Source organism: Quercus suber, unplaced genomic scaffold, assembly GCF_002906115.3.
Source record: "Quercus suber isolate HL8 unplaced genomic scaffold, Cork oak 2.0 scaffold_430, whole genome shotgun sequence".
In the NCBI taxonomy this organism is placed as follows: Eukaryota; Viridiplantae; Streptophyta; class Magnoliopsida; order Fagales; family Fagaceae; genus Quercus; species Quercus suber.
Genome location: NW_027069881.1, coordinates 508529 through 530794, shown reverse-complemented (window position 1 = coordinate 530794; position 22266 = coordinate 508529). Strand labels below are relative to the sequence as shown.

General features: G+C 33.4%; 1 long non-coding RNA gene across 2 annotated transcripts; it reads right to left on the bottom strand.

The window, feature by feature from the left end:
* Nucleotides 1-10078: 10078 nt before the first annotated feature.
* Nucleotides 10079-19527, bottom strand: LOC112039046 (uncharacterized). Of its 2 annotated transcripts, XR_010624319.1 has the most exons (7): nt 18872-19527; nt 18197-18509; nt 16617-16803; nt 16382-16508; nt 15197-15274; nt 12194-12362; nt 10079-11674 (listed from the first exon to the last, which is right to left on the bottom strand). It is a non-coding gene; the product is annotated as an uncharacterized LOC112039046 (long non-coding RNA). The 2 variants fall into 2 exon arrangements; XR_010624318.1 differs by lacking the exon at nt 15197-15274.
* Nucleotides 19528-22266: the final 2739 nt, after the last annotated feature.

Sequence of the window (22266 nt, the reverse complement as noted above, 5' to 3'; positions counted from 1 at the left end):
AGGTATTATTTTTACATTGAAACTATTTTTCGCTAGAAGACTTAATCCAAAACAATGCACTGTGTATTGTGAATATATATATATATATATATATAAGAAAAATTCAGAAGTTGGTAGGAGTGGATGCTGAGTTGAAATTTTAGAATTATATAGTCTCTCATAAATTCATTCCCTGTTAAATTTGGTACAATTTCAAAGTCTTTGAGGTTAAGCATTTGGTAGAACTAAGCATTTCATTAGGATGTGAATTAAAAATGGGAAAATCATGGTTTCTTATTTTATTTGAATAGTTTATGATTTTAATTGTCTTCAATGCTAGGCTGTACATTACCGAGTGGCCAAATAGAGTACTTTTTCATATAATGACTCACTGTAACAAAATGTCAACTCCTCTAGTCTCTCACGAAACTGGGCACCTCTCTTTGCCAATTGATTCAAGGCTTCAATTAGATGTGACAAATGGGTCTAACTTAGGTTTAGGATCTAACTCAACTGTTGGAGATGGTTTGATTTAGCTCCCTCTTCAATGGCCAATTCCTCTGTAAACTATGATTCAGACTTTAATCCACATCCACAGTTGAAGAAAATGAGAACCTCTTGATCAAATTCCTAGAAAACATGGCAAGGTACTGTTATTAAATTGAAATGTTTTCCTTTGCATTTGTTAGTCCAATTTCTTTTGCCTTGTTAAATGACAAAGTATGTCACCCCTTTAGTAATATTATTGATTTGCATCTTTGGGTATCTTTATCACTTCTTTTCTGTTTCATTAAATTAACGCTCTCGTTCATAAAGGGGTGCCAACACAATTTGAAAGGATATGGTAATGCGAAGAAAATAATAGAATTAATGAAAGGAAATTAGTAATTCGATCAAATTAGTAATTTGATCAATAAATATCATTGCATGGCTTATAGCTTTGCAGGGTAAGAATATTTGGTGTTCAATATTAGGCAATACAACATCTTAATTAAAGGACAATATTTTTGTATGTGAATGACCTTTGATTATCAGTGCCCAAATTGAGTGACATCTATGTTTGGGTCAAGTTATTTGTGGGTTTTGTGTAGTTATTATTTTCATGGTGTTTTTGTAGCATCTAGAAAGTGTCAGATTTTTATTCAGTTAAGGAAAGGCTTACCATGACAAGAAAAAGAGATGAGATGATTAGTAAATTAGTGGATCAATAATTAGTGGATCAATAGAGGTACGTGGAATATTGTCGTTCTTTGATCATTTAGGTGGAACTAAGAATGAAAGACATTTGTATAATATTTTATTTGTTTGTTAACTGATGGAATTTACACAAAGATATACTGTCTTTTTTATTAAGACTTTCCAAAATGATTTGTAATTGTATTTGAAGTTTTAGATGTCAGAATAAATGGGGTTTTTTTTTTTTTTTTTTGGTAGTGGAGAGAAAACAGTAAAGAGAGAAGAGAGACTACAGTTTAAAGGTCTTGAAAAGTCATTAACTAATTTGACTTTATTCGTGTGTTTTTATATCATGTCATTCAATGCGGGAATATGGTGGGGGTACTAGGCCCTTAATCACATACCTGGGCGGAAGTCTCTTGCCCATTGGATCTGATTATCATGTTGTCATTTCCATTAGTGGTAAGTAAACGAATGTTCAAAAGCACAAAGATTAAAGAAGTGATAGGGGCCCATATAGATTTGGTTCTGTCAAGTTTGAAGGGCTTTCACAATTATGGCTATGATTTGGTATTGTCATTAATTGCCTATCCCTATCAATGCAAATCATCTAATGGCTTTGATTGTCCCTAATGACATTGTGCTCCTCTCTTTGCCATCTTATTCAGGGCTTCCAATAGATGTGACAAGTGGGTTTGACTTTGATATGGGATTTCCTTTAACTGTTGAACATGGGTTTATTTTGGGTTCCTCTTCACTGGCCTATCCCTCGGTGAACGATGATTCCAATTTCAATTCATAGCCACAGTCAATGAAAATTAAAACCTCTTGATCAAATTTCAAGGAAACGTGGCAAGGTACTGTTAATACTTAGAAACTGTTTTCCTGTGCATCATCTTTGTTTGATTTCTTTTGAGTTGTTGAATGCCAGAGTATGTGTCCCTATTTAGTTGTATTGCTTGATTTACATCTTTTTCACTTCGCACTTTTTTTCATTATATTAACACGCTTATCATTAAAGGGGTATTAAGCCAATTTGAAAGGATACAGTAATGCAAACAAAAGAACAGAACTAATGAAAGAAATTAGTAATATGATTTGTTGCTAAGTTGCATTCCTTTTAATGGAAAAGAAGTTTTCAAAATTCTTTTAGCGAAAAGCATAAAGTTGGGCAACTTAATGGACAAGTAAAGCCAAAATGAAAATAATATTTTATATTGATGAAGATCAACATTGCTTAGACATACTCAAGAGATTACTTGTATTGAATTGGAATTATTGGTTTAATTAGTTGAGCATAGTTTCTTATGGGATTTGAAGGGGCAGAGTGGTAGTTGCCAAATGAGGCCTGCTGGATTTGGCAATAGTAAGCATTTTGCTAGGAAGGATACAATAAGCGGTTAAGCAGTTATTGTCTCGTCCTCTTTCTAAGATACAATAAGAATAATATTTAAAAAGTTAAAACAAATTATTTTCAATATTTTATATATATGGATTAATGGGTAGAAAGTTGGACATTTGAGATAGGACATGGCTTATGGAAGAAAAATCCTACTTTGGAGATGGTGAAAGAAGTTGCACATAAGCTATTTTTCAAGGCTAATGAGGGAAGAGGGATATGTGTGTTTGTATTTGGTGTTAACGAAACAAGAACTGTATTAGGAATTCTTAAATTTACTACTGCACATCAACCCATTTACATAACCTTATAGTTTTTCATAGCTTGCTGAAAATATTATTATGGAATAGTCTTTTAAGCGTAAAACTTAGATTTCTAATGTGCACTCTGCACAAGTCTCACATTAATGCTAACAAAATTTAAGCAATATTAGGAACTTAAGAAATTGACAAGGTAAAATAAATAATAGAATTAATTATGAATTGCATTGGGTGTCTTTCCTTGACATTTGATTCAAGGCTTCCAATGGATATGCCAAATGTTTCTCAAAAAAAAAAAAAAAAAGGATATGCCAAATGGGCTTGACTTAAGTTTGGGTAGGCTAAATTTGGGTATTGACTCAGCAAATGTTAATGGGTTTGATTTGGGTTCTTCTTCAGTGGCCCATTCCTTTATAAAAAGATGACTCCATCTTCAATCCATATACACCGTTAAAGAAACTGATAATATCTTAATCAAATTTCGAAGTAAAATGCCCAGGTACTATTATTACATTGAAACTATTTTCCTTTGCATCATCTTCATTTGATTTCTTTTACATTGTTAAATGCTAGAGTATGTCTCCCTTTTTGCAGTGTTTGATTTGCATCTTTGGGGGTTTTTTCACTTCCCATTCTCTTTCTCTAAATTAATGGGTTCTTTCATGCGGGATACTAATTTAATTTGAAAGGACATTTGTGCAAAGTAAAAGTATAATTGATGGTCATATTATTTGTTTTTAAATTCAATATCTTGTAAATTTGTAATGGTTAAAGAGCCTTCAAAATTATTTGAGAAAAAACATTAATTTGTCTAGTTAATGAACCAATAAAGTCAAAAGCCCTATGCTTTTTCAGACTCACTAAGATACACATCTGATTGGCCATTGTCAAAAGAGTTCTTGAAATGATTAGAATTACTGGTTTTAATTAGTTTAGCATATTGTCATGGAGTTTTGAAAAGGCTCAGTGGTATTAGTTCTGAAACAGATAGCTTAAGTGAATGTTGCTAGGAATTTAAGGTTTGATTAATGGAATTGTCATGTTGCCATAAATTTTCAGATAGAAGACTCAGTTCAACCGCAATGCACTGTGTATTATGGAAAAAAAAAATATATATATATATACAGATTCAACCAACCAACAAGAAAAATTTAGAAGTAGGAGTAAGAGTGAATCCTTGAGCTTAAATTTTTGGGTTATATAGTCTACTGATAAAGTCATTGCTTGTTAAATTTGGTGCATTTTTAAAGTCATTTGAGAGTAAAACAATTTTACAAAGTGATTAGGTTTGGTGGGTTTGGCAAAACTTAGTATTTAAATAGGAGTGACTTCAACTCAGTAATAGATATTGCTCCCTTCAAAAAATGGGGGAAAATAATGGTTCTTATTTTATTTGAATAGTTTATGATCTTAATGGTCTTAAAATGCAGTTGAATTGGATGATTGTGATAAAAGAATGGGTTTGAATTTGATTTGGGATCTGAGGCCTTAATGCTATGATCACCTGCCTAGACTAAGGCATTGTAGAAAGCCATTTCCTAATGCTGATTTCCCTCCAGGTGTTTGTGTGAAGTTGACTAGTAGTTATGTTTATCTAGGTTGTACTTTTTGAACTACAACTTCTTGAGACATAATAATTCAATACCATCATCTTTGTTTCAGGAAAATCCTATATCATGATCTGTTAGACAAATTATGTTCTTGCATTTACATGATAAATATTTAAATAACTGTGCAATAATGCTTCTACCTAGTGAGACTTCTTATGCATGGATTGGTCTTTTGGTAGTTTCCATGGGCATGTTTTTACTACATTTCTGCATAAGATGTTTGCCATAGAACTCCTGGCTGCACCCTTTCATTTTATTCAAACTTTGCAATCTCGGAACTAGCTATTTTTTTCATAACTGTGTTTTGATATATTCTTTTTTGCTATGCTCAACTGCTGTTGTTATTTTGTAGGGATTTATATGTTCTCCTGGCTCTTGACTTTTAATGTAATAGTCTTTCTTTGTGTTTGCATGCTGAGGGCTTGAAATTAAATTTTTATGGTCTAAGGGACAATTTTATTGGCTTGATCTAGTCAAAGAAGATAACCAAAAAAAAAAAAAAAAAGGGACAAGCATTTGTGCAGTTGGTGAGTCTTCTTCTTTCTATTCAATATATATGTTTTTGCTTCTTACTGATTAGATTTTTGAGAAATTCAAAAGTTTTCAATTTAGCACAGTTTAAAGAAACTGATTTAGATACCAAAATATATTTACTATTGTTTATTTAAGTACTAATGTATGATTGTATATGCTGAAATATAATAGTGGGGCATCATATTACATTAGGTTATCTGTCTCATACACACCTGTTTATGTATCAACCATTCTATTTTATAACCCCTAAGACAAATTCTTGATGGGAATATAATATATATGTAAGCACAACTATAACAAAAACAAAGAGGCAATTGTGCTGATTTTTTTTATTAGTCATTGGTCCCTGCATAAAGAGTAGCAATGTTTCAATTCAAGAATGGAAGAAAAACATAAAATACATTGGCAATGCTTGGCGTATGTTCTTGCAATTCAGAAGTCAGGAAGTCATCCCATAAAATGTGCTTCTAAACAAAAGATGACATGTAGTGATAATATTGAATAGATCTAAAATCCAGAAGCATCAATCACATAATATTAGAACATTTGGAAGTCCGTGACTAGAACCAGATCAAAAATTCACTTTTGTCCATGAGACGGCTTGCATCTTCGATACCATTAATTACTTGTTAGACAAAAAATTTTCTTTGATCTTTGCTTTGAGAGATTTCTAAATTAAACATGAATATGGGTCCAAGTGAAATGGTTTGAGCAGAAGTTGAATTGGTAGGTGTTCTAGGTTGTAAGGCAGGTTTTCTTCCCATGTTGTTAAGGGTTTATTAACGTATACCCTTATGGCATATATTTGTAAACTATTTTAGGAAATTTTTTTAAGAAAAAGTGAAAATGTGATTAAATTTTTTGACAGTTTTTTTAATTTCCCATAAAAATTTCCTAAAATTGATGGTTGTTGGTTAACTCACCAATTGACTTTGAATTCTTTAGCACAGTCCATTATTATCTTTTAATAACAGTAAAAATATCTTTCTTTCACTAATCTTCTAGACAAGTTAAGAATATGTGACTGATATTAAATAATATAGGGAAACTCATCAATTTTTGTTGCAATAAAGTACCTTTGAAAACTTATTGCAACAAATCTTTTTGTTGCAATAGGTCAGTAAAGTACTTGTGAAACTTATTGCAACAAACTTTTTGTTGCAATAAGTTACGGCAACAATAATTTTTGTTGCAATAAATTTTATATATATTTTAAATCTTTTTTTTTCCACTAAACACATCATATTTAACCTGTTAACAACAAAATCAAAAAAAAAAAAAAAAAAATCTACAAAAGATGCAAACCATCAATACTTGTTAAAAAATTGTGGTAATGAAAATTTGGGGATTTTTATAAGGCATTGATTTTTCTATTGCAACAAAATTATTACAAGTTATTGCAACAAATAAAATATTGTTGCAATAAATTAATATTTTTAAGTCCTACTGCAACAAAAAAGCTTTACAAAGTAAATTAGTTCTTATTGCCACTAAAATTCCTTTTTGTTGCAATGTAGGTTTTTTCTTGTAATGTCTAGAGAATTCCGAAAAGAAAGAGATTAAGAGAATCTCTAGAAATTTCTACAGACAAGAGAATTAATGTTGATTTTTAACAATATTCATATCCAATTTAGTTGACTCTTTATCATGCGTAAAGAAACTTGTCTTTCAACTTAAACAACCCTTTAAAGTAATAAACTTAAAATATATAAATTTTTTGGCACCATTATGCACAAAGTGATACAAACTCATGGGTAGAATTCACCATTGTAAGTCAGTTTTCTTGTTATTAGAGCCAACCACCATGTTGAGTAATCGAACATAGCTCATTGAGTATATGATCAAATGAGTTGCAATTTTGTGGTCAGATTTTAGAGGGAGCTACCTAGAGGCTAGATTAAAATGTTTTACTAAGCCATTGAATAACTGATAGACGAGTGGATTCACTAAAAAAGAGAAAAGGCTACCATCAGGTCAGTGTCGATAGAACGAGTTGTTATGGTCATTGGCTACGAAGCATGGAAGTATGTTTTAATCCTGTGTCCCATGTGACTGAAGTGTAAACTTAAATATGTGTATATAAGCTCTTAGGTACTCTCCCCTTGCAAGCTGGTTTTCAAGGGCGAGTTTTACCCATGACTTTACAAAGTTAATTTCTCATGTTGTTGCTTTGGTGCTTCTTTCAAATGACAGACTCTCTTAGTCAAAATGGCCAAAACCACAATCAAAATTTCTAATTCAGTGATCAAACAATGCCTCTCAACCATCCAGGAAAATTGTCCTAATGCCACTCCTTTTGAATTGCTAGCAGCACTCTTTTGGTCACGTATCACACCTTTGAAAGGTCCTAAAAGTTACACTACACATTTCCTCTCAATTTGTATAGACTCTTGGAGGCAATTGCAAGCTCCACTCCCAATTGGGTATTTTGGCAATGCATGGCATATTTCACAACAATCATTAAAGGGAGAAGAGATAGGCCATTGTGAGTTAGGACATGTGGGGTTGGCGAATAGCCATGTGTTTAGTACAAAGGAGGAAGAGTTTCGGTCAATTGTGAATTGGTTTGAAGCACAAAAGGGAGGGGGAGGGAAGTTTGCACCACCCTTTAGAATGTATGTGTAACACCCCAAAATTTTGACGCCATTTAATTATTATATGTAAATTATAAAGGAGGCCTACAATTAAATGGATTAAATTGATTTAGGCCTAAACTATTAAAAAATGAGATTAATACTATGAATTATGAAGCCCAAGTGAGGTGGCATGAGTAAATATATAGGCCTTAAAAACCCTAGCCTTTTTCCACTTAATTTACACGTGTATTTGCTGATGGGATTTCTTTTGCTTCAGCCGACTATTGAACCTTGCCTTCCTTCACTGTGGCGTTGAGTTGGAGTCTTCAGGTATGATTTTCTCATGCTCAAGATTTAAGAAGTTTGAATAGTCAATAGTTAGCGATTGATATGAACCTAGACTATCATGAATACTATTAGAAAAGGGCTCATATAATTGTATTATATTGGATAAAGATTGGTCAATATGTCAGGAAAGAGCACAGACTTTGAATTGAACCAAATAGAGTAATAGGCTTGGACTTTGTCACCATGTTAAAGTGAAAAGAGTGCTTGTGGTTATTGCATTCACACATAGCCTCAATTGTTGACCGATCAACTATCACACTTTCTTTATTGTCTAAATCCTTGTCCAGCGGCATTAAAGGGGCAATAGGCAACTAGATTGATAGTAAGCCTTGTACGTGGCTTCCCATGTTAGATTGAATATATATATATATATATAATATTAAGGTCAGTAGATGTCCAGCGGCATCAAGAGAGCATTCTAGCACTAGATTGATAGATTAAAGCTATCTCACGTGGCTTTCAATGTTAAGTTGAATATATATATTTATATATATAATGTTAGAGTCAATGGACATCTAGTGGCATCAAGAGGGAATGCTAAGCAACAAATTAAGGCAATACGTGACTTCCAATAGCAAATCGGATAGTTAGGTGAATTAATGGAGAATTTTAGATATATCAATATTGTCTAGGATAAAACCATTTAAGTGTGAAAATAGATTTTAAGTGGGAAATTGTGTATTGATGAACCTATTTTTGGTGTTGCTAGGTTCTAATTCCACTGAATTGTTGTGATTCAAGGGAGGTTGATTTCTTTTATTTTTGCAACTAAGAGGTAAGTGGTGTTTACTAATTTTGGAGGTTTTTCCCAAACAATGTTGGTTATTAAACTATTGTATATCAAAGAAATATATTGTTATTCAATACATATAAATGGATATTTTATAATTTCTTGATGTGCACATTTATTATTCGTTTTATGAAAAACTTGTGGGACAACCTAAATTTATTTAATTTGTATGTGTGAATGCATCCTTATATTTTCGAGAATTATGAATGGATTATTTTTGTGAGCATCTTGAATGGATTATTTATGTGAGCATCTTGTATATGTTTTGAAAACCTATGGCAAGCCATGATTAAAAGCTCAGTGTTGTTTTAGTCCTTAGCAAGGGACAATCATACTGCAGCTAGTCCTTAGCAAGAGACAATCCCAGAAAATGGGACAGTGCACATTTGATAGCTCCTTAGCAAGGGAGTATACTATTGAGGATCTAAAAAGAAAGCTCCTTAGCAAGAGAATGCACCTTTAGGTTCCAAAGGAGCCATTCTTAAGAAAGGGGATGACAAGGAGGTTCCAGTCCCAGAAAAGGGAACAACACAACCCTGTCAACGAGGCGTAAACGTTGACCACGAGTAAAGCCTAGAAAACTGTGTATGTGATGGTATTGATATATATATATATATATTATGATGGCTCACAATATAAAGATATTTTTCTTTTACATGAAATATTTAATGATAAATATTGATGAGTTTCAAGTTATGAAATTGCTATAAGAATTATTTATTTGAAGGTTTCTTCCCACACTCCAATGTTAGTAAATTCCATTTATTAAGTTATCTCACCCCTCCCCCCCTTTTATTTCTCTTTACAGATACATTACAGGGATTATTGGAGTAAAGATTCTTGGGAGATAGTAGTCACAAACTATTTTGTTGAATTGAGGATTTTATCATTATTTTATGGTATTGAACATTGTATTGGAGAATTATTTTGAGAATGTTTTGTATTTGGTGAATTAGAGCTCTGACATTTGTGATGACATTTTAGATTGTTGGTTTCTTTCATTTAATATTTTTATAGATTATTTAGATTAAATAGACCTTTATTGCTTATGATTTTGGGGTGTTACATTTTCAGTATAAACAAAATACAGATTTAGACCATTGTTTGTATTTGGATAAACATTGAACTCGAAATCAGTACAGACCCACAAGCTCAATAACAGGAAGACAATGCAATCACCATTCCCATAAGCATTTGGATAAACATTGGTTTTTGTATTATCAAAGTTGTTCCAAGCCCAACAAGCATGTCAAACATTGGCTCAGCAAAGTAGCTAGCAATGGCCACTGTTGGCTGACCTACTTTTTCAATGGTCATATCAGCAAAAAAAAGCCTGATCCAATTTGCCCATAACAAACTCATAACACATGCTATGAACATTACAAGCATCTGATCAGTTGTTTGGGGCTAAAGTGAACAACTTCAAAAGGAGCTGGCAAAAGACTACCCTAGATCAGAGAGGAAAACAGGTGCATTAAAGGAGGACAACAATAGGATGATCAAATGATTTGCAAGAATATGGAAGGGATAGGGGCCAAAGAGCAATATTGGCTGATATAAATAACTTGCTTCATTCTGAAGGTGCAGCTTGAGGAATTGTGAGCTTTAAAAGAAATGAGAAAAGAAGCTCCCAAAGTTTTAAGATCTGAATATGCAATTTAAAGAAAAAATTAGCAAAATCATTTGAAGAAAGCTACTTGCAGTTGATTCCTCTAAATATAAAACATTCTGAACCTGAACATGAGTTTCATGGTATGTCCCTATGCAAGGAGATTAGAAGAGAAGTACTAATAATACATAAAGTTACAGTTCCAAAATTGCTAGCATTTTCCTTTATCAGTTTTCTGTTGCTTGCTTGATTTGGGGAATATTAGGGTGGAATTTGGAAGGGATTGTTAGCTGAGGGTGAAATATATCAAGATAATAAAATAAAATTTAAAAAAATTATTGTTTTGTTAACCTTCATTTCATTAATATAAGTCTATACATCACCACAAGCTCCCATATACAAACTCAAAAGCAGGCACGTAATAAAATTTATTGACTCAAACAAAGTAAGCAAAGTTACTAATCAGGAGACCCCACTAACATTTCAAGGCCATTACATTGACCAAGCACTTAAGAACCATTTCTAGAAGTTTATTTGATGCATACATGTATTCTACCAGCAGTTCCAAATGGGCATCTAGCTTTGTTGATCATTATCAACAAACAACAGAGTTACATCTGTTTTTTCTTCTTCTGATAAATGAGTAACAAGGTATAGCAGAAGCATAGTTAACAACTAAAGTAGGACTAAAGTCTTAGCAGTTATACCAAACTGCAACACATAATCAGTCACAAGCTGAATCTGAGAACAGAATAGGAGATATCCCACAGGCTGCAAAGCACCTTATTTTAAATGGAATTACAGTAGCCTCCATTATCAAATTTAATTCTACCCTTTATCTCCCATTGAATTAATTTCACAATGCCTTCCACACTTCTTCATAATGTCATTCCAATTTTCATAGACTCGGTACACAAAAATCCAAAATTCAAAAATAGTTTCCGCTGAATCAGCGTCAGAGCAGATTAACAATGTTCCACATGATCCAGTGCACGGGGCCTACTTCTAATATTTCAAGTGAAAATTCTCTAATTAACATTTATTCTATCTACTTAGTCAAGCTTGGCATATCTAGGAGCAAGAAAATATCAAGGTACACCTTTCAAAATCACCTTACAGCCCTAAATCTCATAAATTAAGAAAAATATTTTCACTATAGAACAACCTCTTCTTGAACCCATCTAAAGAATAAGCCTTCGATTTATATTGCACACCAGGTACTTTAACGATGTTTTACCTCAAATAATATATTGAACAACATTGTGTTGTTTCCATGACCCTCGTATACAGAGAGACCTAAAAATTGAATTATCTTTCATGCTTTGGCTCCAAAGAATCACATATGCCCTTGTTCATATTTTCTTTGGTCAAAGAAGAACCTTCTTTTTTTCCCCTGCATTAGCATCATTTACATAGTCAACTTGATGTTCCTAATTTCTCTACTACTCAACATCCTGCATTTGATAGTCTTAATTTTACAATAATTCAGAGGTTTTAAAAGACTTATTATGGAACTGCCTTTAAGAAAATAACATTCACCCATATACCAAAACAAAAAGGCAGATATACATAGAAATACGTACATGTATGCATGTGTGTGTGTGTGTGTGTGAAAGAGAGAGAGGGAATCAGACTGTTGAGTTTGTAACGATTGAATATATTTAGCAAGATCTCATTTAACATAGACTCCATCTCCAAACTTTTTTCCACTCCAATAGCTGGGTTACCAAGTAAAGTAACGTAATTATGTAACTACCATCTAATTCCCCAAAACCAGTTTCCAAAGGACACATCATTACTAAATTAAGCTTATTCTCATAGAAAATAAAGCAGTAGAACACACACAGCACCAGATATATACATAAACTCTAAAAACAATCAAACAAAAACAAAAGTCACATCTCACACATACCATTCCAAGAGCTCGACAGGACCTAAACCAGGTTTCACTTCCTCCAAATTTCCTGAAACCTCTCCGATCTAGCAGTCTTGTTCAACCAAACCTCTCTCGACCTCACCTTCCCCTGATGAAACTTGCCTCAGTACCCCTCCTCCATCATAATGACAATCCACACTCCACACTAAAACAGAGGAAAAATTTGTTAGTTCAAAGTCTAAAAAGTTTTAATGGAAAGAAAAGGCCTAGGAATGAGCTCTAAGGCTAACAACTTATGCAGAGAGTGAATTAAGAACGTGTACAACTCAAATAATATTTGAAAATTTCAAAAAAAAAATGATAATTTGTTCAACTCAAAGCCCCACTAGCAGAAGAAGTGTCATTAGCTAGTCAAGCATGGCATATCTGGGTACATCTTTCAAAAGCACCTTACAGCTGAATTCTTTCTTCAAATCCGAAACCTCCAAAATCAAGGAAAAAAATATTTGCTGTAATACAGACTCTCCTTAAACCCTTCTTAAGAATTAGCTTTCAATTTATATGGCACACCAGTTACCTTAACTATATTTTAGCTCAATTATTACATTAAACAACATTGTATTTCTTCCATGACCCTCATGTACAGAAGACCCAAAATTTCTACACTACGTTTCATGCTTTGGTTCCAAAGAACCACAAATGCCATTGTTCATGTTCTCCTTGGTCAAAGAAGACCCCTCTGCTAATACTCAACAGGATGTTCTAATTGCTCTACAACTCAACATCCTCCGTTTGATAGGTCCAAATTTTACAGTAATTCAGAGGTTCTAAAATCCTTTTATGGAACTGCATTCAAGAAAGCAAGTATCAGATTGTTTCCAATCTTTAAATTTCAAGTAGCCTCTCTAATGTTAATACCTTCACTTCCTCCAAATTCACTGAAATCTAAAGAGTACTCTTAAAAGGGCAATCCTGCTTAGTTTTGACAAATATATTTTGTGACAATGATAACCACAATGTCTACATTTGTTCAATCAATACATTCTAAACTGCCTAAAACATAGTTATAATGCTGACAGATGCCAATTGGGGGTCAATTGACAAGAACTGAGAATGTCCATCTTGTCCCGTAACCAAATCCGTTACAAATAATTTTCACAAATAAAAACTAAGGAGTAATCACTAAAAAAAAAAAATACAGTTAAAGGGTAGTTGCTGTTTACCATAGAATCTAGTTGTCATCACAAAATCTTTTTTTTTTTTGATAGGTAAGAAAAAATATATTCAAATACTGCTAGACGCAAAAAAGCACCAGCAAAATCATTGAAACTCATAAAAGGACAATACTAATTACGAATAATTTCTTTTTCTTTTTCTTCTTTTAGTAAAGTAGGATTGAAGTTGAAAATTTTCCTATGCATACGGGCTGAAGGTGAAATGGCCCAATAAATGGTTGACATGACCCAGTAGAAATTTCAGTATCCATCGTGGCCCACGAATGAATTTACAATGAAGGGAATGGAGCCAATTTTCCCAACAATAAAAATACAAAAAATAGAATTTCAAAAAGGGAAAAATAATATTTATGCTTTGTTTTTGTGTTTTCCGAAGTTTTACACTTGACCCAATTCAGGGTTTATTAAATTGTCCATTCAAGTTTCAAAACTAATTAGGAATATAAAAAAATACAACCAAAATAACATCCAACCAAATTATTATACAAAATTCAATAGGCATTTTGAAAAAACATAGATACAATAATTGAGGATCTGATGTCTTTGGTGACCTATTTCAATTTTTTTTTTTTTCCAAGGAAATTTGCCATTAAAATATGAAATAAATAATTTTTTGTTTACAGTATTTATAAAGTACTAAAATTATGATTTGTTATCTTAAAATACAAAACACACATGAATTATTAGTTTTTTTTTTTTTTAATGAAAAATTATTATTTATGTTATGTACCATTATATCACCTACGTATCCCACCATTACATTACTATATCAATCATGATAATCACCAGAAAAGACAACTGGAACATGAGTATTCTCTGTGACAAAAAATTAAACTCATATTGCTCTTTGCCACCTATCCCTTTTATAAGTTTGCATTAACAAATTGCAAACTTATAAAAAGGGATTGTATTTTCTGGGTTTGCTCTATGTTTATTCATGCATAGAGTAGCCATTCGTATATATAACATTCTTACTTATCAAAAAAAAAAAACTTATAAAAAGGGATAGGTGGCAAAGAGCAATATTGGATGATGCATAGAATCTGCTCCTTTATGAAGATGTGGTTTAAGGGTATTTGAGTTTGACGCTCTTGTGTGCAATTTAAGAAAATCAGGCCAACACAATTTGAAGAATTCCACTCACAATTTTCTTTCCTTTTTAGAAGAACTCTACTCACAATTGATTCCCGTAGAAATTAAAAAATAGTAACTTAAACATAGATTTTATATCTTTTTTTTATATTATTTATCTATAAGTGAACCTGAACATAGACTTTCATGGTATCTCTCAGTGCAAGGAGATCAGAAGTTATAATGATGTATAAAGTTCTAGTTCAAGATTGCAAGCATTTTTCTTTTATCACTTTTTTCTGTTGCTTGTTCTTTTTGGGGATTTTATGGAGGGATTTGGGAAACTCTGTTAGAGAAGGGCCATATGCATTAAGCTAAACAAAGAAACTACTGTTTTACATGTTGACCCTCATGTCATTAACCTAGTCTATCAATCATCATAGGTTACAATACATGTTTTACAAAAGCAGGCAGATAACATTAGTACCGAAAATAACTAAACTAGGTTACTGATCTGGAGACCCCAATGTCATTCAATGCCAATAAGTTGATCAGTTCCTTCGATTTCATATATATTTTGACATGTACCCCTTGTTTTACTAGCTCTTCGAAATTGGCAATTAGCTATGTTGATTATTATCAACTTAAGACAGAGCTAATTGACTATAAACACTAAAAAGATTGTCAAGCAGATTAACATTGTTCCACATGATCTAGTGCATGAGACAGCTACCTATGTCTAAAGTTCCAAGTGTCAACACTCTTCAATTCTAAACATCTCTTCCATCCACCAAGTCAACCTTGTTTTATCCTGGAGCAAGAAAATATCTGGGTAAACCTCAAATCTATGAAAAAAAAATCTTCATTATAAAACTTCTGACTTTTCTTGAACCATTCAAAATACTAGATTTTACAATTCATACTGCAGGCCAGTATCTTAGTTGTGTTTTTCCCCAGTTCTTATGTTGACCAACATTGCATTATTTTCATGACCCTCATACATAGAAGACAACAATTCTACCCTATATTTTTGTGCTTTTGATCTAGAAAATCATATTTGGTCTTTTTCCATCTCGTCCTTGTCAAAGAAGAACCTTCTTTTTTCCCTTGCATTAGCGTCAAGTATACAGACAATTGAACATTCTAATTCCTCCACTACTCAACATCCCCTACTTGATAGGTCCAGATTTTATATTAATTCAGAGGCTTTAACAATTTCTGGATCAATTTATTTTCTAAAATAAGACAGAAGATTTTAAAATACCTTTATTTAATGGAATGTGTGCTATTTCTAAATAAATAGTTATGTATGTTTGTATACACAGACAAACATACACACACACACTCAACTTTTGTGAGAAAATAAAAGCATCATTTAGTTTTCTACCATTTGTATTTCAATTAACCAAGCCAATTAACCAATCCTCTCTATTGTAATCACACTGCAAGATTACAACACAGAACTAAACAATTTGTGTTGCAGTCAAGCCTACCAAATTCGGAAGAGGAAAAAAAGCAGAACAACCCTGAAGAGGTTTTGCTATGGAAGCACTGTGCTGAATAGAGGCATAAGCAAACAGCTGATTCAGAGAACAAAACCCAATTCATATTCAAGTATTTGATTTTTCTGACAACATTAAAATTAAAAACAAAATTTCTACCAAGTTTATAATGATGTGTAAATAGATAAAGCATAAGTCAAAATCCACCTTGAGTAAATTACTGTCAAATAATGTGTTAGAAGGGAGAAAAGGTGGCTTTTATCTTCTTGGATTGAAGTTTATAATCATAAGCCCAAACCCACCTAAAAAGCTATATTAACTAGAATGGACATACAGTTAATTTTTTTAAAATTTATTTTTCTATTGATACAACAAAAAGGGATGGTACAACGAAGAACCCTAGCCTCAGTTAATACCTGTTATAAACAGCAAATAACACTTGCATCCCCTGCTTCAGCAAGTCAGAAGTGTCTTCCATTATCACTTCTAATCTTCAAGGTAGCCTTCTCTTCTTCAGCAAATAACACTTGCATCCTCCAATATCTGACTTGCAATCAAGAGGACAAGTTAAGAAAATCCTTTAGGCTTAGCTCTCAGGGAAAAAAAAAAATTGATTGCCAAATATCTTAGCAGTCTTTTTCTTTTCCCTACCTGTGATTTGACCACAAAAGCTGGCATGCCACCCCGGCCACCTCTCCATCTTGGAAGAAGCTTGCCAAAACCCTTTAGCAGTGATCACCAATTGTCAACTATCAGGAGCTATGCACACTCTTAACAGGCCTCTTTGGTCTTTCATCATGAGGTTGCAAAGCCTGAGTTGTTCAAAAGCACTGAGTACCTATAAAACAGAGACATAGAGAGCATCAGGACAGATTGCGTAGAGCTTTCTATCTTTTTTATTTTTTATTTTTTTGGTAATTTATAAGTAAAGAGTGCTTAAGTAAAACACTCTTTAGACAGTGCATTACAAGTTTTTGCCATCTAGGGTTACACCAACCAGCAAGCTTCCCAACTCCTCCTCAATACTCACATATGTTTTGACTACACATGGCCTCTCCTCAACTACTCCTTGATGGTTCTCTGAACATTTTGAGAACATGTTTGGGCTTACAAAGTTGTAGAATTTTTATTTTTCTCTCAGAAAATTTTGAGACTCCCAAGCTGGATATTGTATATTCCCAAATACAATCAATCCCCATCCAAAGGGCATTATTGTTGATCTCTAATTTTAAGTCCAAACAACTTGATCTATCATTCCAACTTTCATTACCATAAATCAAGCACAAATCAGATCCATTCTTTGTATAAAACTCCATCTGGACTCTCATTCAAAATGTCATTTTTTTAATGAGAGCTACTAAAAAATTATCCCGTTCAATGTTGAATTATGTTCTACAACCTATGTTACCTACTAACATGTTATTTACTTCATGATGAAAGTGTTAACAACCTATGTAACCCAGTAACATTTTATTTAGTTCATGACAACAGTATTAACATCATTTCATCAAGGGAAAAAATATATGTGAAAAAGAAAAAGTGTGCATGTGCACATCTGTGCTGTGGGGTACTCTTTAATGACAGCCAGAGGAAATGAAAAAGGAAAATCCTTTATCCTAGCAACATTACTGATGAGAAAGCACTGCACCTTGATATAAGTTATCCAAAGATATCATCAGTGGTCACTGTTTACGTAATGTAGGAAACTTTAAGCACAGTTTTATTCATACTAAAAACTTGTTCAACTAGGAAAAAAAAAAGCTGAAAACAAAATGTTAGTTCGAAGTCTGCAATGTTTGAAACTTTGAATAAAAAGAAGGGTAGCCATGATTCTTAAGGCAACATCTTAAGCAGAAAATGTCCAACTAGTAAAAAAAAATGACCCGTGCATAAGATTTCTCACTTGGTAGAAGCATAGTTACATATTTATTTAAAAACCCAATTAGAGGCCAACTTCAAAGAGTGACAGATCGCCAACGCCAAGTATTCTTACCCTACATAGTTACATATTTATTTTCTTCACATTACCATATCCTTTCAAATTGGGTCAGTACCCCCTTTATGAATGAGGGCGTTAATTTAGTGTGACAGACCGAAAAGTGATAAAGATACCCAAAGATGCAAATCGAACAATACAACTAAAGTGGGTGACATACTTTGTCATTCAACAAGGCCAAAGATTTTGAACTAAAATGATGCAAAGGAAAATAGTTTCAATTTAATAACAGTACCTTGTCATGTTTTCTAGGAATTTGGTCAAGAGGCTCTCATTTTCTTCAACTGTGGATATGGATTGAAGTCTGAATCATAGTTTACAGAGGAATAGGCCATTGAAGAGGGAGCTAAATCAAACCCATCTCCAACAGTTGAGTCAGATCCCAAACCCAAGTCAGACCCATTTGTCACATCTAATTGAAGCCTTGAATCAATTGGCAAAGATAGAGGTGCCCAGTTTCGTGAGAGACTAGAGGAGGTTGACATTGTGTTACAGCTGATTGATTATATGAAAAAGTACTCCAATTTGGCCAATCAGTATTGTACAGCCTACGCATTGAAGACAATTAAAATCATAAACTATTCAAATAAAATAAGAAACCACAACTTTCCCCTTTTTGAAGGGAGCAAAATCTATTCCTGAGATTTTAAGTCACTCCTAATGAAATGCTTAGTTGTACTTCTACCAAATGCTTAACCCTCAAATGAGTTTGAAATTGTACCAAATTTAACAGGGCAATGACTTTATGAGCAGACTATATAATTCTAAAATTTCAACTCAGCGATCCACTCCGACTCCAACTTCTGAATTTTTCTTTTATATATATATATATATATATGTTCATAATACACAGTGCATTGTTTTGAATTAAGTCTTCTAGTGGAAAATGGTTTCAATGTAAAAATAATACCTGGGCATATTTCTTTGCATCGGACTCGGTTTCTTTGACGGTGGATATAGATTGAAAATGGGGTCATCTTTTTATAAAGGGATTAGCTATTGAAGAAGAACCCAAATCAAACCCATTACCATCTGCTGAGTCAATAGCCAAACATAAGTCAAGCCCATTTGCTATATCCACTGGACGCCTTGAATCAGATGTCATCAGGGACTAGAGGAGCTTGAAGCGTCTCCTGCGTCTGAGTCCGTATGTGAACCATTTGGAGATAGTAAAGGTGCGAGCAGCTCTGTGTCGTCAGCAACATTTTGAGAATTGTGTTGGATGATAATGGAATTCTGAGGAGGACATATGCATTCCACATGCACACCCATCCTTGCAATCACAGGAGCGTAGTTTCCGTTTCTACTAACCCAATGAGTGATTTTACATGAAATCTCAACATGATTGCGATCACCTTGCATCAAGTCTCCGAAATCCCTCTGTAATTGGCTGTGAGGTTCACCGTAAAACCACAGATGATCACACTTCAAAGCATAAAAATACCCCGTAAACATATGACGTCGCTTACGACTATCGGTAAAAATGTGGAGATCACAAACACAATCGATTATATCATCACGAAGAGAACGGTACTTATCATTATTAGCGTAACTGTCCTTCAACGGAATTAGNAAAAAAAAAAAAAAAAAATCTACAAAAGATGCAAACCATCAATACTTGTTAAAAAATTGTGGTAATGAAAATTTGGGGATTTTTATAAGGCATTGATTTTTCTATTGCAACAAAATTATTACAAGTTATTGCAACAAATAAAATATTGTTGCAATAAATTAATATTTTTAAGTCCTACTGCAACAAAAAAGCTTTACAAAGTAAATTAGTTCTTATTGCCACTAAAATTCCTTTTTGTTGCAATGTAGGTTTTTTCTTGTAATGTCTAGAGAATTCCGAAAAGAAAGAGATTAAGAGAATCTCTAGAAATTTCTACAGACAAGAGAATTAATGTTGATTTTTAACAATATTCATATCCAATTTAGTTGACTCTTTATCATGCGTAAAGAAACTTGTCTTTCAACTTAAACAACCCTTTAAAGTAATAAACTTAAAATATATAAATTTTTTGGCACCATTATGCACAAAGTGATACAAACTCATGGGTAGAATTCACCATTGTAAGTCAGTTTTCTTGTTATTAGAGCCAACCACCATGTTGAGTAATCGAACATAGCTCATTGAGTATATGATCAAATGAGTTGCAATTTTGTGGTCAGATTTTAGAGGGAGCTACCTAGAGGCTAGATTAAAATGTTTTACTAAGCCATTGAATAACTGATAGACGAGTGGATTCACTAAAAAAGAGAAAAGGCTACCATCAGGTCAGTGTCGATAGAACGAGTTGTTATGGTCATTGGCTACGAAGCATGGAAGTATGTTTTAATCCTGTGTCCCATGTGACTGAAGTGTAAACTTAAATATGTGTATATAAGCTCTTAGGTACTCTCCCCTTGCAAGCTGGTTTTCAAGGGCGAGTTTTACCCATGACTTTACAAAGTTAATTTCTCATGTTGTTGCTTTGGTGCTTCTTTCAAATGACAGACTCTCTTAGTCAAAATGGCCAAAACCACAATCAAAATTTCTAATTCAGTGATCAAACACCAGTACGCATAATTAGTTCCATCAAATAAAGGAGATATAAATAAAGATTGTCCTCTATCCATGACAACAGGGGTCAATGGATCACACTCAGGAAATTAATCCAATCAGAGTGAACCCGCTCTGATACCACTTGTTGGGAAATATAGACCCCGGTTGATAGAATTAACAAGTTTTAAACCCAAGTTGTTAATTAGATTTATTATGAACAAACCTTGTTAAAACAAACAAACATCAATATCATGTCAATAATGAATGCAGCGGAAAAGTAAATAAGACAAGATATGATGACCCAAGAAAACCAATGAAACCAACTAGTTTCACAGTAAAAAACCTGGGGGGAAACCTTCCCGAAAAGCAATCCACTATAGAAAAGAGAAGTTTCAGATCTAGTACAAAACCTTTGTCCCTAGACTCTACAATCCCCGTAGATGAACTCACAACAGAAACCTTCTACCGCTTCAGAACCTCTGAACTCTTCAATATATGAACGCCACCCTTTTTGTTGTTGCACGGATCCCAGTACATGACTAACTCCTTTGCATGAATCCCAATACCTGACTCACTCACCAACTTAAGGAAGAAGAATGTTGGTTGCAAAGTTCTTCACTTCATCAACAATGAAGATCAAGAAGCACTTGGTTACAAAACCCTAAGGCGCAAAAACATAGTAGCTTCTTTCAGAGAGAATAAGGCATCAATCACCTTTTTGCATATGTTCTACTTGTATTCTCTCATGTGACGGCCTTTAAAATAAGCCTTATATAAGTCTAGGGTTGTGAGAAAAGAAACCCTACTCAAATACATAAACCTGGCCCAAAAATCAAAAAGCTGAAATTTTGATTTCCCGTAACCTCGATCGATCGAGAGATGTCGAGAAGGTGTCGAGGTTTAATAAATCTCAACAGATAGCAGCTATCGAGGAGGTGTCGAGAAGGTGTCGAGGAGACAGAAACTTTCTCGATCGATCGACCAGCTATCGAGAAGCTATCGAGATTGCGATAAGAATCAGCTGAAGATCTCGACAGATAGCCAGGTGTCGAGATAGCTATCGAGAGGTGTCGAGATTTATAAATTTTGCACTTCAACTTGCTTTCTCTTAGACAGACTTGATGACTTCAACACTTGATCTTGAAACATTGTTTCTTGAAGTATTAAAGACACCTAGAACTACCCAATTACAAGCAAAGTGCGTTTTGTCAAAGGATTAGCCAATATACATAACTAAGTGACATATGTTCTTAAACAAGTTAAAACATATATGTCCTAACAGAATGAAAAACCATTCAAATTGGCTGGGTTTTGATGTAAAAATATTGAAATAAGAGTTTAAGAGAGGATGGGAGAGGTTAAAACAAGTTTCCCACAAAAAAACTCTTAAAAAGACTGATTCTAGGCATTTGGCGACTGGGCGAGTCGCCAGTGAGTCGCCAGTAAGTTGCCAAACCTTCTGTGTGAACTCGCTACAGTGTTTGGCTGGTTGCATGTCGGCAAAATGAGTGGCCAAAAATTTTGACATTTGTTTTTTCAACCCAGAACATGTTTAAACATTGAAAAACAATGTATGCACTAAACATGAATACAAAGAGTGATAAAAATCACTTCCAAAAGCATATAAAATGATCAAAAACCTTTTTGGATTGATCCATATAAAGTTGAGCACACACACATCACATTTAAACAAGTACAATCGAACAAATGAATAAGGCATTCATTGAACATTAGGCATGTGTGTTGTGTGTGCGTATCAA